Source organism: Squalius cephalus (assembly GCF_949319135.1).
Source record: "Squalius cephalus genome assembly, chromosome: 10".
Lineage (NCBI taxonomy): Eukaryota > Metazoa > Chordata > Actinopteri > Cypriniformes > Leuciscidae > Squalius > Squalius cephalus.
In genome coordinates, this window is record NC_137131.1 from 34,374,250 (window position 1) to 34,385,859 (window position 11,610).

At 42.5% G+C, this 11,610-nt stretch overlaps 2 long non-coding RNA genes across 2 annotated transcripts; one reads left to right on the plus strand and one right to left on the minus strand.

Moving 5' to 3' along the window:
- The first annotated feature begins 600 nt into the window (after nucleotides 1-600).
- Nucleotides 601-1,652, plus strand: LOC307166161. The gene is made up of 5 exons (XR_013822596.1): nucleotides 601-731; nucleotides 806-859; nucleotides 945-1,003; nucleotides 1,184-1,245; nucleotides 1,528-1,652. It is a non-coding gene; the product is annotated as an uncharacterized lncRNA (long non-coding RNA).
- A 2,901-nt stretch (nucleotides 1,653-4,553) lies between these two features.
- Nucleotides 4,554-8,336, minus strand: LOC307166260. The gene is made up of 3 exons (XR_013822612.1): nucleotides 8,240-8,336; nucleotides 7,973-8,063; nucleotides 4,554-4,817 (listed from the first exon to the last, which is right to left on the minus strand). It is a non-coding gene; the product is annotated as an uncharacterized lncRNA (long non-coding RNA).
- Nucleotides 8,337-11,610: the final 3,274 nt, after the last annotated feature.

Sequence of the window (11,610 nt, forward strand, 5' to 3'; positions counted from 1 at the left end):
CATATACCATGACAGAAATTCTTCTACTGTCTACTTCAGGTTCTTGCACTGCATACCTTTGCACACAAACCTTTTTTTTGGTGGGGGGGGGGGGGGGGGTTCACTGTAAATACCTTTTGCACTCTATTGGAAAACATTTATTTTTTCACTTCTTGGAATAAACACTGAACTTTTGACGCCATCATCACGTCACTTCATTTTTACGCCTTCATCTGCTGGTACATTCAGAGCAGTGGTGCTGCTACTGTTTGAAACATCTTTGGGGCCCCCTTTGTAGCAGTTGGCACACCCCTGTCTCTGTCTCTACACTGAACATAAGTGTAACACATATTCTACATGCATTTCAGTCATGACAAGTCTTGGAATCGTTATAGCATTTTAATGAACTTATTTGATCTTGGTGAATTAGAACTGCCATGCATGTTGCTACAGATCAAGCACAGAGACTTGCTACAAGATAAAGACAGACATGCTGTTGTGAGCATGTAAGACATGTGTAACCGGCAGAGTAGTTGCTGTCTGGTTGCTGTCTGGTTGAAGTTTGTCCCTCTGCAGCTACGGTAGCCCCTTGACGTCATCCAGCTAGCCGCGAGTGGCTAAACAGCTCATTTGCGTCTAGGCCAGTTTCTATAAAACAGTCTGCACTGTTGGGCTTAGAGAGATTCTCTGGTGTCCTGATACATTTTCAGTCTTGTTACTGCTTGGGTATGTGGTTTTCCTGTGCAACGAAGGTATGGTAAATGTTTATATGGTGTAGCAAGCTAAGCATTTATATTGTATCTAATACTGGGCTATTGGAAAATAGGTGTTTGACTGATTGCCAGACGCTTCCGGGTAATCGTGTTGTGTATTACTGAAGGTATTATTTGTGCATTTTACTGTTAATCATAATGTGGGTGTCATTGTTGGGACATATGCATTTTAATGAGCACATTTGCGCACAGGTCTTGGGCAAAGCACCCGCCGGGTAGCTGTACCGCAATTAAGCAGCAACATCAAGAAGGTAAATGTTTATTGTTTATTGTGTTACGAGTAGATCCAGTGTGTTAGGACTAAAAGCTTTGAACACACGTAAGATGAGTCTGATTGTGTTGCCCTGACGTGATGCATGGCTGTGTTTTATTGTCAACTCTTAATATAAATGTATTTAATGAATATGCTGTGTGTAACAACTGTTACCTAGGATTGTGAAGACTGGCGCAAAGGGCTGTTTTCCACTGTGTCAGTTCGTATGTCAACATTGAGGTAAAAGAAAATAATGTTTTTATGAAATGTTTGCGACGCTACGTGACTATTTGTGCATGTGTATATCAAGCACTTATTTTAATGATTTTGTGTCTGCAGGCAGATTGCTCCTGCTGTTTTGCCTTGCCTTGCCTAAATTAAGTTTTATATATATCTTTTCTTTATTGTGGTTATTTTGCCTTGGCCTCCGTCTAATGCTCTGTCTGACTGATGTGGTATTGGCTGTTCTAGTAGTGTGTAGTTTTACATTCTCTATGCACTTTGCTAGTGATAACTTTCTAGAGTACTAGAGTAGCTGCTCACAAGAGAGGTTCCTGGTTCCGCCCTCGCGCACTGCACCACGTATTGTAGTGGTAAACTGCACTTCACAATATTGATTGAATCATTGGCTTGTAATGTGTGTGTGTGTGTGTGTGTGTGTGTGTGTGTGTGTGTGTGTGTGTGTGTGTGTGTGTGTGTGTGTGTGTGTGTGGGCACCAGATTCCAGAGCACGGGCGGTGAACGTCACACGTATCCCGGACAGGTAACCTGCCTTGACAGTGAATCAGTATTTTACAGTTAAATTGTTAATCGTATTGTTCCTTGTAACAGCCAATACCAGGTTTGGTCTCTCACTTTAGTACTGTGCCTCTAATATGACGGTGTGGCTCTTTTAATGATACCATTGTACAATAAAGTTTTGTTATTATTTTTCTACTGAAAGCACGTCTCTGTCTAGTTCATCTTTGGTGTACTTCTACGAACCTGCTTGCCTTAGATTAGGTATTTAGCAGTTAAGGTACAAAGTATATCCTGGTGTGAGAGGCACCAGGTGGCGTAGTCAAGAACCTTTAAACCTAGATCTGGTCAAAGTTCCATAAGGTCACACATGCACAAGTAGACATATGTAATACCCCATAGCAAATCTAGACAGGTGGAGTTGGGGGGAGGTGGAGGGTTTAGACCAGCAAGCACTCAACCAGGATATTTGAATGTAAATACAGAAGAGGCCAATCAGTTTGCCCAGTGTAGTATACCGTGTGATCACTAACAAATTAAATGTCAAGAATTTATTGGCATACGTCTTCGCTTCATGACTGAACAGATGGGCAGCATTTCCCAAAAGTACCAATGATCTCTACAATGTACTTAGGAAATGCATCCCTCGTCATTTCAGTCATGACAACTCCCTGAATAGTTTTAATATGTTAATGGATTTGTCAGTTTTTATTAAACCCTTTATTTCAACTTCAGAGACTCACAAAGACCACAGTGCTTATTCTGAAAGAGAGTTTATAATTAATCATCAGCCTTGAAAGAATCCATGCACCAACAAGCCTACCTTTTAACAAAATGTCAAAACAATGTTAGGCCTACTGTGATATTAGACTACATAGCCTATAATAAAAGATAATGAATTTCAAACCTGAACCAAACATTTTATTCAAAGATCAACAGTCTGTCATTAGTCTTTAGTCTGCCACAAAAAACAACAACATTAAAATCATGAACTCAAATATCATTGTGAAAAACAAACAAAAAAACAATGACTGTCTTAACAGGATAATCAGACCTTTCAGGCTATTGCCCAACGCTAATAAGCCTTATGCCAAATTTATTACAACTTAATTGTCGGTCATTAAATAATAAAAATAAATAATTGTGTAGATGATTTGCTTTGTGTAACCCGACATCAGACATTAGGCCGAAGTATTTTTTGCGCACAGTGCCGCGACCAATCAATCACTCCTTTACCACTAGCTGCCTGCACATTCACTGTCCTTGCGGCTGCTGCAACTTGCGCTTGCTTATGCATATCTAAATTCGCGCCTAGACGGTATCTTTGTAGAACTTTAAAAAAAGAAAAAAAGATGCTGCAGCCAATGAGCAGCCAGCAGGGGACAACCTCCACGGACAGTTTTTTAATGATTTATCAGACAATAACTACTCAAGATTTTGCTTTAGTATAATTTTCGGGACAATTAGGGCAGGATTCGGGATTCGGGACAACAGCTTAGATTTTGGGACTGTCCCGAATTTTTCGGGACGTCTGGTCACCCTATTTTATGTAATCATATTTAGTGTTTATGTGGCACCTGTGTCAAATAATATTATTGGACTCGTTGCTAATATCAACAATAGGCCAGTAGGTTCGGCTATAGAGGCGTAAACAACACTATCTGAATTCTAAAGTAAATTCTTGTATTGAATTGAATTGATAATAAAATGATAAATCAAACAGTTCACAGTCACAAGTTTTGTTCAGTATTGACTCACAGTTAAATTAATTTCCAGTTCAATTGTCAATAAGACTGTTTATTTGATCGATCGGGTGCACCCTCTAGCTATGCTAATTTCCAAAAATACACCTTTTATATCACCATACATGTTCACAATAGTAAATTTGGAAAGTTCACTCAATCACACTCAGAAATTAAAGAAAAGTTAAACACAAGGCAAAATAAACAGTTCAAAAACTCAGTTCAAAAGATTCAGTTTGGAAAGTTCAGTTGAAAGATTCAGTTCAAAAGATTCGACTCAGACTCGATTTAAACGATTGAGTTCAGTTCAAGGAACCTGAAAAATCCTTGGAATTGCGGAAAAAAATTATTTGGTTTAACAGTTCCAAAGGAAAATACTCTTTGAGCAGTCACTCAAAAACAAAGCTCAGTTCAGTTTATAACAAAAACTAGCAGCAATCGGATCTTTCCTACCAAACTCCTCAGGTGTTGGTTTGAAACTCAAATCTCACATCAATCAACATTCATCTCGCTGGGAAGGCTCGCCATCTTGGATCATCACTCTGAAATGACACAGTTATAGCGTAGAGCAAAAAACCTGACCTGCATATTTAACAGACAGTATTTAGTTCACAACACATTAATTTCACTGCTTCTAGTTAAACAACAGTACATAGTAGCACTCGTTACTCTGTTGAACATTTAAAAGCTACATTGCCATCGTAATTCGGCAGCTTAGTAAACATTACGCAACTTAAACAAACATAAAACTACTCATGCTTCAACAAAATATGAACACTATAGTAACTCATATACACATAATCTTTTAACCATTATATCTCTTTTTCCTTGTAAACATGTAGATCTCATCAGCATTTCATTATAACAAAGAAAGTACGTCTTCACTCTCTCTCTATTTTATACATCAGTACACATTTCAAAATGTGTACTCACCAAATCCAAAGAAAATAAAACAATAGGTTACTATCGTAACCCCAGTTCTCTGAAACATCGAGTGGAGAGATCCACTTGGGCATCCGTACCTGACCTCTGCAGAAGCATCCAATTGCACCAAGTCTGGCAATTCAATTCAATTCAATTCAAATTTATTTGTATAGCGCTTTTCACAATACATATTGTTTCAAAGCAGCTTTACAGAAAGTGCATTTCAGAAATATACATAGAGAAATACAGTTAGTTAATCATGTATTGATTTAGGGCATAAACATATCGCCAGCGTCGAGTCGTCTCTTCACAGGCGCCGAGTCGTCTCTGCACGGGTGTTGGAGAATCTGTAGTTTCCATGAGAGGCTGGATACAAACTGGAGCTGACGATCTGTATTTACCTCGGGACTAGCGTCCCGAGATAACAACAGAAAAACATATGGGAAATCATTAGCGTAGCTGCTGTTCGCAATATTAATGCATTCAATCTGATTCAACTGTAGTATAAAAGGTAAGTATTATGTGAATGCTTGGCTAAAGAGATGCGTCTTTAATCTAGTTTTAAACTGGGACAGCGAGTCTGAGCCTCGAACAATATCAGGAAGGCCATTCCAGAGTTTAGGAGCTAAGTGTGAAAACGCCCTCCCTCCTTTAGTGGACTTAGATATCCTAGGAATGACCAGAAGCCTCGAATTTAGTGATCTTAAAGAGCGTGATGGATTATAGGGCGATAGAAGTTCCGTTAAATACACGGGAGCTAAACCATTTAGGGCTTTATAGGTCAGTAGTAATACTTTGTAATTGATACGGAACTTTATAGGTAACCAATGTAGAGACGACAGAATTGGTGTTATATGATCATATTTTCTTGATCTAGTAAGAACTCTAGCGGCGGCATTTTGGACTAACTGTAGCTTGTTTATTGAGGATGCAGGACAACCTGCTAATAAAGCATTACAGTAATCTAGTCTCGAGGTCATGAATGCATGAACTAACTTTTCTGCATCAGAAACAGATAGCATATTACGTAGCTTAGCAATGTTTCTAAGGTGGAAAAAGGCTGTTCTTGTAACATATGAAATATGATTTTCAAAAGACAAGTTGCGGTCTAATATAACACCCAGGTCTTTTACTGTAGAGGATAAAGTAACAGGACACCCTTCTAAATTAAAGTTGTATTGTAAGAGGTTTTGTGTGCAGTTTTTTGGACTAATAAGTAATACCTCCGTTTTATCTGAATTTAATAGCAGAAAATTACACGTCATCCAGTATTTTATATCTTTAACACACTCTGTTAATTTAGATAATTTATTGTTATCATCTGGTCGTGATGAAATATATAATTGAGTGTCATCAGCATAACAGTGGAAATTAATTCCATGTTTTCTTATAATATTACCAAGTGGTAGCATATATATTGAGAATAGCAGAGGGCCTAACACAGATCCTTGCGGTACACCATAGTTTACTGACGTTATCTTCGATTTTTCCCCATTTACGCAGACAAAATGGTAACGGTCCGATAAGTACGATCTAAACCAGTTTAATGCCTGTCCCTGAACACCAGTGTAGTTTTGTAGTCGGTCTAAGAGTATTTTGTGATCTATAGTGTCGAACGCAGCACTAAGATCAAGTAAAACTAGTATTGAGATAAAGCCTTGGTCAGAAGCTAGAAGTAAATCATTTGTAATTTTAACGAGCGCAGTTTCTGTGCTATGATGCGGTCTGAATCCTGACTGAAATTTTTCATAGATATCATTTTCTTGCAAGAAAGAGCACAGTTGAGCGGACACAACTTTTTCTAGAATTTTAGACATAAATGGAAGATTTGAAATGGGTCTGTAATTTGCTAGGTTATTATGATCTAATTGTGGTTTCTTAATTAAAGGTTTTATAACTGCCAACTTGAATATTCTTGGAACATGACCTAAGGATAAAGACGAGTTAATAATATTGAGAAGAGGCTCTTCCACTACAGGTAACACTTGTTTCAATAGTTTAGTTGGTATAGGATCTAATAAACACGTTGTTGGTTTGGATGCAATGATAAGTTTATTTAGCTCTTCCTGTCCTATAGTTGCAAAGCGCTGTAATTGTTCTTGCGGGGTGATAATTGAGGCTGAATCATAAGACACCATTAAAGATTGAACGTTTACAATTGTGTTTCTGATGCTTTCTATTTTCTCAGTGAAGAAATTCATAAAATCATTACTACTACACTGTAACGGAATATTTTGCTCCGGTAACGTCTGTTTATTTGTTAGTCTAGCGACGGTGTTAAATAAAAACCTAGGATTATTTTGGTTAGTTTCTATTAGTTTGCGGAGATGCTCAGCCCTGGCCGTTTTTAGGGCCTTTTTATAACGTGATGTACTGTCTTTCCACGCGATTCTAAAGACCTCTAAATTAGTTTGTTTCCATTTACGCTCTAAATTACGAGTTTCTCTCTTTAGAACATGCGTAGCACTGTTGTACCATGGTGCTTTAGTTTTCTCTCTAACCTTTTTTAGTCTAATTGGTGCAACGATGTCTAATGTACTAGAGAAAATGGTGCTCATAGTGCTAGTCATTTCCTCTAGTTCATCTGTTTGTTTGGGTTCACTGAGCAGCTGAGATAGATCAGGTAAGCTATTTGAGAAATTATCTATAGTGGTTGGAAGGATTGTTCTGCCTGGTCGATAACGTGGCGCAACATGACAAATTTCAGCGGTACGTAGTATGCAAGTGACCATGTAATGGTCAGTGACTTCATCACTTTGCGGTACAATATCTATATCGGTTGGATCGGTTCCATATGATATAATTAAATCTAGCGTATGATTAAGACGATGAGTGGGACCAGTTACATTTTGCTTGACCCCAAATGAGTTTAATAAATCTGTAAACGCAGCCCCTAACGCATCATTTGAATTATCTACGTGTATGTTAAAATCTCCAACAATTAATGCTTTATCGACATTGACCAAAAGATCTGAGAGAAAGTCTGCAAACTCTTTTAGGAAATCAGCGTAAGGCCCTGGCGGTCTATATACAGTAGCCAAGGCTAAAGATAATAGGGATTTCTTTCTTACATCTAAGAGAGTAACATTTAGTACAAGAACTTCAAACGAATTAAACCTGTGACCTGTTTTCGGAGTAACAGTAAGAATATCTTTATAGATTATAGCAACACCACCGCCACGACCAATCAGACGGGGCTCATGCTTGTAACAGTATCCAGGAGGAGTAGACTCATTAAGACCGAAATAATCATTTGGTTTAAGCCAGGTTTCAGTAAGGCAGAGTACATCGAAACTATTATCTGTGACCATTTCATTTACAATAACCGCCTTAGGTGTAAGCGATCTAATGTTTAAAAGACCTAGCTTTATAAATTGTTTTTGTTCACTAATATTGAGATTTTCTGGTTTAATCACAATTAGATTTTTCCTAGATCCTGCAGTAGATTTATTATTTGATCTCACTAAGCGAGGAATAGACACAGTTTCAATATAATGTTCTACATTGGTACTTATATCAATTAAATTTGGACAGCAAAGAGTGTGATTTGGACTTTGACTTACTAGTCATATGGTGTGTAGCGTCTTGGAGATGTTGTCCGACAGAAGAGCCGCTCCGATTCTGCTGGGGTGAAGGCCATCAGCACGGAAGAGCCTAGGTCGCTCCCAGAAAAGATTCCAATTATTTACAAAGAGCAGTCTCTGTTCATTACACCATGACATTAACCATTCATTTAGAGCAAATAATCTACTGAACCTTTCGTGTCCTAGTCGGTAAGTGGGAAGCGGTCCTGACACGATGATCGTTGTTTCAGGCGATGTGCTGCGTACCGTCTCGATCAGGCTCCTGTAGTCCTTCTTCAGAACCTCCGACTGCCGCAGCCTGATGTCGTTCGTTCCCGCGTGCAGCACGACAGCTCCGACGGGCTCGTCAAGACAGACAGAAGCGCGCAGCCAATGCCAGGTAAGGTCCCTCCCCCTTACCTGAGGGCATATAACACCTGCAAGCGCTGCTATTCTCCAGTAAGTATATTTGCTTCTCGTGCGGCAAGCGGGGCAAAGCTGGTGGATCTCTCCACTCGATGTTTCAGAGAACCGGGGTTACGATAGTAACCTATTGTTCTCTTTCATCATCTCGTGTTCGAGATCCACCTATGGGAGAGACATGGACAGCTCCCCGATTGCCCAATACACTCACAGTGAGGTTCTGTAAGCCAGAGAAGGATGGTCACCCCAGGGAGGCGGTGCCTGACATGTCCCATAATCATGAACCTGCAATCCTAACGTACACACATACCTGCTGGGCACATGCAGGACATGAAACATGTATGTGGCACATTCACCCCCTATTATTTTACTTCCAATGGGGTTAAGGGAGGGGCTAAGAAGATCTCACCCCTAAAACAGAATGTGCTACCGAGATTCTGGTGACATCCAGCCGGTAGTAACGCACAAAGGTATGAGGAGATGCCCAACTGGCAGCAGAGCAGATGACCTGTAGTGACACTCCCCTAAACAAAGCCCAAGAGGCGGCTAAGCCCCTCGTGGAATGTGCTCTGATGTCCCCTGGGGTCTGCACTCCCTTTGATTCATATGCCAAAACTATAGCATCCACAAGCCAATGTGAGAGGCGTTGCTTAGTTATGGGACTACCTATGTGAGGGGGCACCCATGAAACAAAGAGCTGGTCACTCTTCCGGAAAGCACTGGTCCTGGTCATATATGTCTGTAAGGCACGGACAGGACACAGAGCATTCAGCCTCTGATCCTCCCAGGAGGAAAAAGGTGGAGGGTGAAAAGCGGACAGCTATGACACCTCTGATGTGAACTCAGGGAAGCATTTCGGCATGAAGGATGGATTAGGCTTAAGGGAAACCTTACAGTATCTCCACTAAGAGAGAATTTAGTGCACGAGGAATGAACCGAGAGTGCATGTAACTCACTGACACGTTTAACTGACGCCAAGGCCAAGAGCAACGCCGTCTTGAAAGACAGCAGCTTCAGGGAAATAATTCCCAGAGGCTTAAAAGGATATTGAGACAGAGCCTCCAGCACCATGGAGAGGCCCTACTCAGGAACAGTTCTCCTGACGACTGGCAAAGAGCAACGGGCACCCTTCATAAATCTGCGGATTAGAGGATGCTGCCCAACTGTTGAGCCCTCAAAACCCACATGACAGGCAGAAATCGCAGCCAGGTAGACCTTAATTGTGGAAAAGGACCTCCCTTTTTCCATGAGGTCTTGAAGGAAACACAAAATATCAGGAACTGAGCACTGATATGATGTGAGACCAAGCCCATCGCACCACCCTTCAAACACTTGCCACTTACAACCATATGTGTAGAAACGGCCCTGGCATTCTGTATAGTAGCAATCACACGCGGCGAAAGCCCCAGTGCGTTTAGGTTCGTCCTCTCACATGCCAGGCCCAGAGAGCCACCCTGTCCGGTTGTGGGTGATAAATCTCCCCGTTCGCTTGGGACAATAGGTCTGTATGGAGGGGGAGGCGCCACAGCTCGGCATATAACAGAGGGATTATCTCCGCCAGCCATGGTGCTTTGTGCCACCTGGGTGCTATCAGAATGAGAAACAGGCCCTGCTCTCTCACCCTGGCCAGTGTGGGAATTATCAGGCACAGGGGTGAAAAAGCATACAGCAGCACTTTGGGCAATTTGTGGGCCAGTGCATCTACCCTGAGGGGCGCGTCCACGGCCTTTAGCGAGAAGAACATAGGACAATGGTAGTTTTTGCGAGAGGCGAATAGTTCTACGGTTGCCTGTCCGAAATCTCATCCATAACATGTCCACAATCTGAGGGTGAAGGCGCCAATCTCCATAGATTGGGTTTCCCCTCGATAGAAGGTCCGCGCCTCTGTTCAGAATGCCTGGAACATGCGTTGCGTGTAACAGCAGGAAAACCCGTCTGCTCCACACCAAAAGCTTGTAAGCTAGAGCGTGGAGTTTCGACGAGCGCACGCCACCCTGCCGGTTGATGTAAGCCACTGCCGTGGTATTGTCGCATCGTACGGGCACATGATGTCCCTGCAGGCGAGGCAGAAAATGATTCAGAGCTTTCCATATGGTCATAAGCTCTAAATAATTTATGCTCGGCCACAAAACGTTCACCATTCTGCCCTCCTGGGTGGCACCCAAGCCTGTTAAGGACGCATCTGTCGTCACAACTTTCCGCATCATAACAATCCCCATAGGGGTTCCCTGTGCATAAAAGTCTGCGCTCTTCCAGTGGTGCAAAGCTGCCGAGCAGGCGCGTCACTGTTACAGAGCGGCAAAGATTGCATATCGGGCTGAAATGTAGTGACAAAACCCATTTCCTGAACGCTCTCATTCTCATGAGTCCCAGCGGCAAAACCTGGATAAATTAAGCCATAAGACCCTGCAGTCTGAGACATGTGCGATATTGTACTTTCGCCCCCTCTCTGAACTGTGACAGACAGTTCATTAGAGAGAGAACGCGCTCTTGAGAGAGACGCGCTCGCATGGAGACTGAGTTCAACTCCAAGCCCAGGAAAATCACATTTTGAGTTTTTTTTGCAAACTGCAGTCTGTAGCCCTGCATCATTGTACGCGTCACTCACTTGGGAGCCAAAACAGTCTGCCAAGCCAATTCGTGACTCGCGAGTGTTCCCACCCGAGCTGGCGTGGGGCCGCCTTCCTAGTCGTCACATCGTTGCTGCATCAATGCGTTGACGGGGCCAAAGAGGGCCCGGCCGGGCTCTAATGGAGCGCCCGCGATGCGCCTCTTCTCACTGTCAGGAAGGCTCAACAGGTTAAGCCAGAGCGCGCACTCTCCCACCACAGAAAGCGCCATAGAGCGCCCGCAGGCTTGGACGGCCTGACGAGCGTTACCGAGGACGAGGTCGCTAACTGTAAGGATTTCCTTCCACAATGGTAGAGAAGGGGTTCCCTTTTCCAGCTGTTGCCCTAATTCGTCACCCATGCCAATAGCCGCCATATCCTTCACATCAAGGCCTGTGAGACCGTGCTTGAGATCGAGCGGGTCGCTCCAGTTGTGCCTCATGTGCTTCGCGCATGCTGGAAGGATGGGGAAGAGTTGTTTCCTCGGACCGGTAGGGGGTTCCCAGCACTTTTCCGTCGTAAATGTCCCTTTCCTGGTCGGTGGCGCTCTGTGGAGCCGGCCACTCAATGTTGAGGCGAGCGGCCGCTCGCTCACACACTTCCAGG